Source organism: Schistocerca gregaria, chromosome 3 (genome assembly GCF_023897955.1).
Source record: "Schistocerca gregaria isolate iqSchGreg1 chromosome 3, iqSchGreg1.2, whole genome shotgun sequence".
Classification (NCBI taxonomy): Eukaryota; Metazoa; Arthropoda; class Insecta; order Orthoptera; family Acrididae; genus Schistocerca; species Schistocerca gregaria.
Genome location: NC_064922.1, coordinates 248,521,914 through 248,533,369, shown reverse-complemented (window position 1 = coordinate 248,533,369; position 11,456 = coordinate 248,521,914).

The following is an 11,456-nucleotide window of genomic DNA, read 5'->3' as shown; positions in this document are numbered from 1 at the left end:
CTCCATCGCAGTCTTTAACACTGGTAGCATGCCGCGACAGCGTGGACGTGAACCGTATGTGCAGTTGACGGAGGGCGCATAGTGTGCATGCGGGAGGCCGGGTGGACGTACCACCGAATTGCTCAACACGTGGGGCGTGAGGTCTCCACAGTACATCGATGTTGTCGCCAGTGGTCGGCGGAAGGTGCACGTGCCCATCGACCTGGGACCGGACCGCAGCGACGCACGGATTCACTCCATGACCGTAGGATCCTACACAGTGCCGTAGGGGACCGCACCGCCACTTCCTAGCAAATTAGGGACACTGTTGCTCCTGGGGTATCGGCGAGGACCATTCACAACCGTCTCCAAGAAGCTGGGCTACGGTCCCGCACACCGTTAGGCCGTCTTCCGCTCACGCCCCAACATCGTGCAGCCCGCCTCCAGTGGTGTCGCGACAGGCGTGAATGGAGGGACGAATGGAGACGTGTCGTCTTCAGCGATGAGAGTCGCTTCTGCCTTGGTGTCAATGATGGTCGTATGCGTGTTTGGCGCCGTGCAGGTGAGCGCCACAATCAGGACTGCATACGACCGAGACACACAGGGCCCACACCCGGCATCATGGTGTGGGGAGCGATCTCCTACACTGGCCGTACACCTCTGGTGATCGTCGAGGGGACACTGAATAGTGCACGGTACATCCAAACCGTCATCGAACCCATCGTTCTACCATTCCTAGACCGGCAAGGGAACTTGCTGTTCCAACAGGACAATGCACGTCCGCATGTATCCCATGCCACCCAACGTGCTCTAGAAGGTGTAAGTCAACTACCCTGGCCAGCAAGATCTCCGGATCTGTCCACCATTGAGCATGTTTGGGATTGGATGAAGCGTCGTCTCACGCAGTCTGCACGTCCAGCATGAATGCTGGTCCACAGGACTACATCCAGCATCTCTACGATCGTCTCCATGGGAGAATAGCAGCCTGCATTGCTGCGAAAGGTGGATATACACTGTACTAGTGCCAACATTGTGCATGCTCTGTTGCCTGTGTCTATGTGCCTGTGGTTCTGTCAGTGTGATCATGTGATGTATCTGACCCCAGGCATGTGTCAATAAAGTTTCCCTTTCCTGGGACAATGAATTCAAGGTGTTCTTATTTCAATTTCCAGGAGTGTATATGGACAATATCTGAGAAGTAGGGACTGATAGTGTTTCCACGTGTGTTAATAATTCAGTAAGGGACTGGATAACAGCATTGCTGGTTCTAAGGACATTTCAGAAACAATTTTTGTGAGTGCACAAGTGGTGGTTATGGACTTGCTATATTATCTGCAAGACTCTTCAATGGTGATTGTGCACCTGCACAGTTGCAACAGATGGCTGCTGGCCGTCTCTACAAGGACTACAGTGGGACTGCACCTTTGATGACCCGCCAATACCATTATTTCTACAAGGACTGCAGTGGGTCAGCACCTTTGATGACCCACCAATACCATTATTTCTACAAGGACTGCAGTTGGTCTGCACCTCTGGTGGCCCACCAATAACATAATCTCTACCAGGACTACAGTGGGTCTGCTCTGTGATGACCAACCTACCAATATTCTTCAAAACTTCGACTGACTCTGCTGTGGGTTTGCTCTGTTGTGGCCCATTGCCTGTCAGCATGTCTTTCCGTTGGAAGGACAACACTACTTCTTGAAGACTGCATGGAAATCCACTACTTCCATGTGCATTTTCTTCTACTGCTCAGACATTGAACAAAAACACTGCAATTTTACTGCGATGAACGATCAGGACTGGTTTTATGGCCTGTGAGAAAATTTTAGCTTTTGACCAACATTGTATCGGTAAGTGTGTGCATTTCATTTCTTTGTTATTGTAATTATGAAAAATTTTTTCAAATCTGTATTGGCCAGTGCGCAAAACCATTTGTAAATTTTTTTGTGGGCAGCATGGGGGCTATGTAAGTAGGCTGTTTACATTTTCTTATTGGTAACGCCACGTAGCGCTCTGTATGAAAAATCACTGGCTGTGCTGTGTGCAGTCTGTGGCTGGTTTGCATTGTTGTCTGCCATTGTAGTGTTGGGCAGCGGCAGCTGGATGCTAACAGCGCGTAGCGTTGCGCAGTTGGAGGTGAGCCGCCAGCAGTGGTGGACGTGGGGAGAGAGATGGCGGAGTTTTGAAATTTGTAAGAATTGGTGTCATGAACTGATATATACATTATGACTATAAAGGTAAATACATTGTTTGTTCTCTATTAAAATCTTTCATTTGCTAACTGTGCCTATCAGTAGTTAGTGACTGCCGTAGTTTGAATCTTTTAGTTAGCTGGCAGTAGTGGCGCTCGCTGTATTGCAGTAGTTCGAGTAACGAAGATTTTTGTGAGGTAAGTGATTTTTGAAACATATAGGTTAATGTTAGTCAGGACCATTCTCTTGTAAGGATTATTGAAAGGCAGATTGCGTTGCGCTAAAAACTATTGTGTGTCAGTTTAAGCACAGTCTTGTATAAATTTTTCTAAGGGGACGTTTCACATGTATAATTTCAAAATCGTAGGCTTGTAAGAAAAGTGTCCACTTTGCAAGCCGATTGTGGAACAACCTACAAGTGAGTAAAAACTTATTGCTTGATGATCGCTGTATATTCGCACATGCTTACCAAACATATAATAATGGAATTTCTTAAATGCTCACACAATAGATTCCTTGCTACCATCTTGTTCGAGCCAGTCTGTAGAGGCTATTATCTCCATCTCCAACAAGCGATCTCAGTCAACCATCAGGTGGTAATCAATAGTGTACCAGTGAACGGATGGGATGAAAAAGACACTATCGATATACTGTAATAATAAGCATCATAGTTGATAGTGTGAACAGTTTTAGCAATTTTACAGTAATTTCAACACCAATCAATGATGGAACAGCATGCTTCCCAGATTCTGTATCATCGCTAAACCGCCCTTCCTCTGCTTTGCGAGTACCATTGCGAATGTACATAGATCACTGTGAAGTACGTTCATTCTTTGTCAATTATCGAACATATACATCAAAGCCAGCCGTAGTGGCTGAGCGGTTCTAGGCATTTCAGTCCACAACCTCGCTGCTACTACGGTCGCAGGTTCGAATCCTGCCTCGGGCATGGATGTGTGTGATGTCTTAAATAAGTCCACTTACGAATGAAATGTGATTTGTTTAAACTTTATACTACAATCAGAACGATTAGTACACCCGTAAGCGACGCAAGCCGGCATTTTTTATCAAAACACTTCACGACTACACGGAATCAAACCACCAGAAGCGAATGTTTTGGGGTAGCTAACATGGCGGATCTTCACTTGGGTCGGCTTCAAGTTTGTGGCGTCATGACAACTCCTCTTATTTTTACGTCCACGGGGCCGCCACTCCGGACGCAAGTCGGCTAAGCTTCCCTGGCGCTGTCGCAGGCGCGGCTGTTGTGCTCGCGGGAGCACTTGACGCACCGTGCCGCGTTGCGGCAGTACTTGGCGACATGGCCCTCCCTCTGGCTCTTGAAGCACTGGGGTTGGAGGTACATGGCGGTCGAGACAGCTTTTGTCATAACAGGGAAGTTCAGCAGCTTCCGCAAGCCGAAGACGTAGCCCTCGCCGTCGGCCGTTTGCACGGTCACGGCATAGAGCGGTGCCCTCTTCTTGTTCGTCCGGTTGTGCAACCTTGCGGTTGCGTTACCGAACACGGCTCGCACCAGCCCTTCCTGGGCCGCTGCCACGTCACAACACCAAGGCAACCCGCTTAGGAGTGCCTTGGTCGTCTTCTTCTTCGATGCAGAAAGCGTCTTTCCACGCGACGGCGGCGCACCGACGATGTGGGCGGCCACAGTGCTCTTGATCGCCCTGTGATCGGCCAGGTTTGCCCTCAGAAAGAAGATCAGCGAGTCTGCGTCGACAGACGCGTAGACCACCTCGTCCTTGGCCCAGGTTGTCATCAAGTCGAACAGCGCTGTCCACCCGCCACTGCACTTGATGTACAAAGGGGGGACAGGCTGCGACTCGTCTTCTCGGGTCTTCCTTGCTCGGTCGGTAGATTCAGTGAGCCGTACAACCGAAGGCCCCCTTGTGGCAGCAGGTTTCTACTGCGAGTTCTTCTTTCACATGCAGTGGGGCGCAGAACACGACAAGTCGCTCGGGTTATGAAAACAATATGCGACAAATTGCTTCTCGCGCCATCCACGCTGACGCTGATGCTGCACAGGCGTGGGTGGACCCTCGACGTGATTAGGAAGTTCTAGCGCTGGTGCGCTTCACCTTCCTCGTGGCAGTGTGGCGAGTTGGGTCGAGGCGGTATGGAATGGCATGACTGTGTGCATAGGTATTTTTTTGTGTTTTTGATTTTAGGAAAGATGAAAGGATAGTCAGAGGAGACAGTAAGAAAAGAGGAAAACGAATGGCCTAAGTGGCTGGCCGGTGGGTGTCGACAATGAGTCCCACCCCGTCTCGGGATGACCTCTCGTGGATGCGCTACTGGAGTTGGGAACAGTGGCGTTTTTGGCGTGCGATTTCTTCCCTGGCTGCCCTGGCCTCGGCGTCTTCTTGCTTCCTTCCAGAACAGTACTCTTCCTGCTGCCATGCTTCTGCGACGGCGGACAGTCTATCCCAGTCTCGTGGCGTGTACACGGGGTGAGAGTTGATGATGGCTGGGCGAGTCGTGGTGGTCCGGACCTCACCGCTGCAGAGCCCCAACTGAACTTGTGCCGCGTGCCAGCTCAAACACTGCCAGGTCCGAACTAACTGCTGGCACGTTCAACCCGACTGGTCGACACACGACGACCGTAAGTAATAGCAATTCAGCAAAGATAATACAGCAGGGCTTATATCGATAAGTGCTGCTGCTGCCGCTCATGGACAGGCAAAGCAGTAGCTCAGTGACAGAAGTAATCGAAACTAACATAACGAGGTGGCAGTACGGAAAACACAAGATGTTAAGTAAGAGATGGCACGAAAACGAGCCACGCACGGCTCAGTAACATGTTGTCATAGCTCCGCCAACGGTGTACGACGGGTAAGGTCGGTGCCAAATGCAGCCCACTCCTGCAATACGGGGTGTTATAAAAGACTGTATGGGAACTGGGAAAAGGACGAGGATTTTGCTACTGCATTGTGGTGCGTCTCCGAACTCCGTACAGGTACTGCAGCCCAAAGATCAGCGTCCCTCAGGGCCCATTCACGTCAATCACCCCAACATTCTCCAACCTAACAAGATTTTTACCACCTCTCTCATCTGAGCGAATGCAGCGATACTATTGAACACACAGATATTGATCCATTGCAGAGACCAGTGTAAACTTTCATCGCCTGTAGGAGGATAACCGCATCCCACAGATTGTCATTTTTCCCTTTTTCTGCTGTAACACGCTTTGAACTCTGCCATACATTTTGTTTTCCAGCCACGACTTCGGGGTCTGTGTCAGGTTCTAAGCTGACATTAACACATTCTGATCTATTGGTTCTCACAAAATACTTGTCGTCACTTGGTGTAAATCACGTCGCTGCTGCTGCTACCACAACACACATGCACACACACACTGGATGATTTTAAATAAAATACAGTAACAACGTAAGGAAACTGGAAGAGTTTTGCGGCATTGCGGAACGTTTCCAAACTTCTGTCCGAAGGTGATTGACGGCCACTACATTTAAACTCATCTGTCACAGTGACGGGATGGCTAATTTCTCTGTGTTCTGTTTCGACACGCGCAACTGCCCCAAACCACGTGGTGCCGCCAGCAAGTGCTTGAACTGCGGCGGTTCAGGCGCTGCAAACTCCCTCAGTTGCAGCTACCGCAAGGCAGCCCGCCGCCAGACCGCCGCTCCACGCCCAGCGGTGTCTGCCGCAAAGTCGGCTGCCCCCCCCCCCCCCCCCCCGCACAGCCGAGGGGTGCGAGCCGCGCCGCCTCGAACCCGCCACTGATCAAGCAGTGACCAGCTTCCGAGCCGCCTTTGTGGCCGAAAGGGCCGCGCTACAGGAAGAGCTCGTAGCCGTTCATCGCCAGCTCCAGCAGCTGCGTAACGCGCTGCGAGCTCTCAAGAAGACGCCGCCGGTTCCTGCCGCCGCCTCCCCTGTGAGTCGGCCGGTGGGGGTCGACGCCGCTACGCACACGTCCGCCACCTCGCCCCCTGCAGCTACGCAGGCTGTGGCGCCCATGGAGACCGAAGACGTGACGCCTGGGCCGCCCCCCACTGCGGGGACAGCTGCAAGCACAGGTGCTACGGCTCCGTCCGCCTCCTCTCACGCTGAGAAGCCACCAAAGAAGAAGAGACGGTGACTCCAACTCCCAGGAGTGTGTGACCTGCAGCCCGCCCTCGAGGCGATTGCGGCGGCACTGCAGGATGGATCCTGGGCCATCATGAACAACCCGTACCCCTACACCCCACCGGACCAGCCTAAGCCTCCCCTCCCCCACCGCCGGTACCGCTTCGTCCACTGGCGTTCCATCTGGGAGGAGGTGGTCACCCCAGAGGAGCTAGACATCATCAACTCTCACCCAGTGCACACGCCCTGAGACTGGGATACACTGTCCGTCGTAGCAGAAGCATAGCGCATCCACGAGAGGTCATCCCGAGACGGGACAGGACTCATTGCATGCTCAAATGATGATGCCCAAGTAGGTGTTTTAGCTGCTGTCGCGTCTAATCTGCACATCAGTAAAGAACAAATTGCGCGAGAATCGGGAATCTCAAAAAGTCGGTGTTGAGAATGCTATATCAACAACGATTGCACCCGTACCATATTTCTTTGCACCAGGAATTGCACGACGACGTCTTCGAACCTCGTGTACAGTTCTGCAACAGGGCACAAGAGATATTACGGGATGATGACAGATTTTTTGCATGCATTCTATTTAGCGACAAAGCGTAATTCACCAACAGCGGTAACGTAAACCGGCATAATATGCACTATTGGGCAACGGAAAATTCGCGATGGCTGCGACAAGTGGAACATTGGGGGGTTAATGTATGGCGGGTTAATGTATGGTGCGGCATTATGGGAGGAAGGATAATTGGGCCCCATTTTATCGATGGCAATCTAAATGGTGCAATGTAGGCTAATTTCTTACGTAATGTTCTACCGATGTTACTACAAGATGTTTCAGTGCATGACAGAATGGTGATGTACTTCCAACATAATGTATCTCCGACACATAGCTCGCGTGCTGTTGAAGGAGTATTGAATAACTTATTTCATGACAGGTGGATTGGTCGTGGAAGCACGTTCACAGGATCTGGCGTCCCCGGGTTTCTTTCTGTGGGGAAAGTTGAAGGATATTTGCTATCGTGATCCACCGACAATGCCTGACAACATGCGTCAGTGCATTGTGAGTGCCTGTGCGAACATTATGGAAGGCGAACTATTTGCTGTTGAGAGGAAAGTCGTTACACGTATTGCCAAGTGCATTGAGGTTGACGGACATCATTTTGAGCATTTATTGCATTAATATGGTATTTACAGGTAATCACGCTAGCATGCATTCAGAGAAATGATATGTTCACAAAGGTACATGTATCACATTGGAACAATCGAAATAATATGTTCAAACGTACCCATGTTCTGTATTGTAATTTAGAAAACCTATCTGTTACGAACAGATTGTCTAAAATTGTGAGCCATACATTTGTGACTATTACGCGCCATCTATCACAAAGCGAAAAAAGTGGCCCACTAAAACATTCATATTTCCTTACGTACTACACGAATATTTAATAAAAAGGGGGGGGGGGTTCCTATTTAAAAAAAACGCTGTTGATATCCGTTGACCTATGGCAGCGCCATCTAGCGGGCCAAACATAGCGCCATCTGGTTTCCCCCTTCAAGCTAGACAAGTTTCGTTCTCTGTAGTTTTTTCGTTTGACGCTCATTTCGTGAGATATTTGGCCCGGTCACGATCAATGGACCACCCTCTATATGGGGGACAAGCGGGGAGCGAACCCCTCCTTGCGGGGCCGGCCGCATTGCCACCGGCGCCGTCCCCACCAGTCAGCCCGAACGTTATTCTTTTGTTTCTTTCGTCAGTCGACTCGACTGAATCGAGTTATGGAGTAGTTGTACTTCCCTATGAAACATGCGTGTCCGCGTTATCATATTTTTCACGTTGCTGTCTGGCACATAGATAACTAATACATACCTACGAGAGAAGTCGCAGCCATCTAGTGATCTCGATACGTTATTCTGTCTGGCATTTGTTCAAGAATAGTCGCGACTATTCTTCTATTTTCTCGTACAGAGAACCGTCGATACATAGCGTTATAAATACAGACTATTCGCCGAATAGGAAGATAATTTACATTCAGAAGCAGAAATATTAAGACTGAAGGATGAATAAGTAAAAATTCCTAGTTGTAACAAGTGCAAGTTTGAAGATTAGTCAAGAGTGTGAGTGAATTGTGATTGTGAAGTATTAATAATAGTAATTCATAGTAAATTCTCAGTAAAAATATTGTCACGTTACTCATAAGAGTATTTTTACTGATAATGTAACAATAGTTTCCCATACCTATCTCATAATACGAGTTAGGTATGGGGGGCTATTGATGCTTATATCTCTGGTAACAGTGACTTTCAGGAAGGTTGCTAAAATGCATTGTTACTATATATGCCCTCTATCGAATGCACTAGAAAGGAATGGAATCGAGAATGAAAGTGCCACACACATAAACTGCTGGATGACGTCATCATTGGAAACTCGCCCTTATATTAAACCTTGTAAGGTACATATTCGCTTGTCGCTATCACAGTAGGTATATGTTACACTTCATAAACGTCTGTAAGCGAACTTTCTGGTAGCGAATGTTCTCGAAACAACCGAGCCACATATAGAAGGGAAGCAGAGCCGATGCCAGGTAGTCAGTTTGAAAGCTGCAATTGTCGCGATAACTTGTAAGTGATAAGAAGTGAACAACCACGATTATTGGCTGTTATCACTGACTTCAGTGATATCAGAAGTACGAGAGTGTGACCATGTGTGTTTTAGTGCTAAGTGTACCAGTGTTGCATTTTCAGTGTGAATAAAGTTTTTATTCGAGAATATTGGCATCAAATTTACCTACATTGTAACAATATAATAAAATGGATTATTATGTAATAAGAAAAAGAAAATTATACACATGTGAACATCCCAGTCACATTCAGCCGCAGAAACACCAACGGTACAGGCAGAGCCCAGCACAGAGTGATTCATTTAATCCCACGGATACTGGCAGTTATTTCGATATATTATCGTCAGGAAGTATTAGTGATATAAAACACAAGCTTCTCCTAGCTCCAAAGAAACCTGAAAATGGTTGTATCTGTCCTACTACTGAGCGCAACAAGAGGGGGACAGGGTGAACACAGACAAGTACACCGTAATCACTTTGAACAGTGTCCATGGCTGGTGTTCTCACAAGTTAAAACGGGACTTCTTTGCATTAACTGTGAAAAATGATATGGTTGGAGGAAAGAAATCCATTATCGCGAAGAAACTTGTGACTGATCCACTAACAGAGTTTGCCAAACTGACTGGTAAAAATGGTGACCTTGAGACCCACTCTCAGCTCAAGGTAATAAATCACTTGTCAAGACACAGAATGTAAAGCATTAGGGTAAACAGAGTCCGTATTGTACCTGTAATATAAACAATCATATTTTATGGAAAGCAAAATATTCCTCTGCGGAGGTATAGAGTTGATGGGAGTCTATTAGAAAACGAAAATGTTCATGAAAGTATAGTAATGAGGGAAACTTTAGACCTTTTCTAACATCTAGAGTTGACACTGGAGAATTGTAACCTAATCATCACCTTGAGACCACTCACGTAAGTAAAACAACGTGTAGCGAATTTATTTCATACTGTGAAACAGTGATGGTATCGAGAATACTGGAGGAAATCAAAGATTCTCGTTATTACATCATAATCTATGAGACTATGGACATAGAGCACATTGCTCAACTGAGTTTAGCTGCTAGATATGTTGATTGTGACAGCAAATTACACAAAGTTATTTGGGTTTCCTTGACATCCATTAAGGCAATGATTGTAGTGGAAACACTCGCGATGGACTTCAAGAGAGTCAAGATGAAGAGCGTAGCGTTACTGGTGAAGCGTTAGGTACTACGAAATCCTTTCTCTGTCACTGGAGAACTGTATGGGTACAGGCTGTGATGATTGTTCAGTTAATATGTCAGAATTGAAAGGAGCTGTGGCTACAAGAAAGAAGAAGGCTCTCAGAGGGCAAGTAGCACTGTGTCGATGTCATCAGCTCAACCTCACTGTCTATCGCTCTTGCAAAGTTACAAGTGTGAGAAACTTACTTGGTACTATTGAAGAAGTAGTATCATTATTTACAGCGTCTAGCAAGTGGTTCGCAATACTGAAGGATCAGCTAAGCACTCACTGCAGTCACGTTGTCAAACGAGATGTGTTGAGCGACATGATGCTATTAATCACTTTGGGGCTGATATCAGAACAGTTTGAAAAGTTCTTAATGAAATACGGTGTTGCAGGTATAAAACAACGCCTGCCAAAGCCGTCGCAAATGCAAAAGCAAAATTAGATTCGACGCTCAAGGTGTACAACGGCATAAGATCTAATGTTAATATCCACTTCTCTCGTATTGTTGAAGAGGCGAAGGCAGTTATGGAAGAGATAGACGTAGAGATGAGTATTCCTCGTCTTACAAGGAGACAAAGACACAAGGAAAACTAAGATCATAATGATGATGCTATGACATATTGGAAAAGAAATGTTGTTATTCCAACACTGGACCATGTTACGACTGACATGTGAGAACGTTTTGCTGAAGAAAATATTTATCATTTAAAATTCAACATACTTTTGCTCTCATAACTATTGAAAGACGATGGTAATGATCTGGCACATAAACTGAATCAGTGCTTAACTGAACTACCGTTCTTTGAAAAAGAATCACCCTTTGTGATTAAAAAGAGACTAATGGGAGAGATTCCTCAATAGAAACAAACAAGCATAAACGCCCTTAATGATCGTGATTCTGTTATGCAAGCCTTGTCTCTTTGTCCTGGATCTGACTATCCTACTTCCACACACAGTAAAAAATATTTGCTTGTCTATCTGCATCTATTGCTACAGTAGAAAGAGGTTTTTCAACATTGCAGTGTTCAAAGACATGGCTGAGGCGACAATGAAGGACGATAGACTTAATAGCTTAGCTCTGCTGAACACTCACCCTGACACTGATTGTCCTATTGATGATGTAATTAACCAATTTGCCAGAAAGAACAGGCACATAGAATTTATCATTTAAGGAAGAGAACCACAATTGTAACTTTTTTATATCATAAGATAGTATTGTCTTGTATATGTGTATGATCAGTTTAAATAAAACTTTCTTGAACTTTGCATGTGACTTGATTATTTTTTATTACAGTGAAAGTAAAGGTAGCTCAAGATAACTTTAGCACACCCTCCTTGAGGTTTTTCTGAAC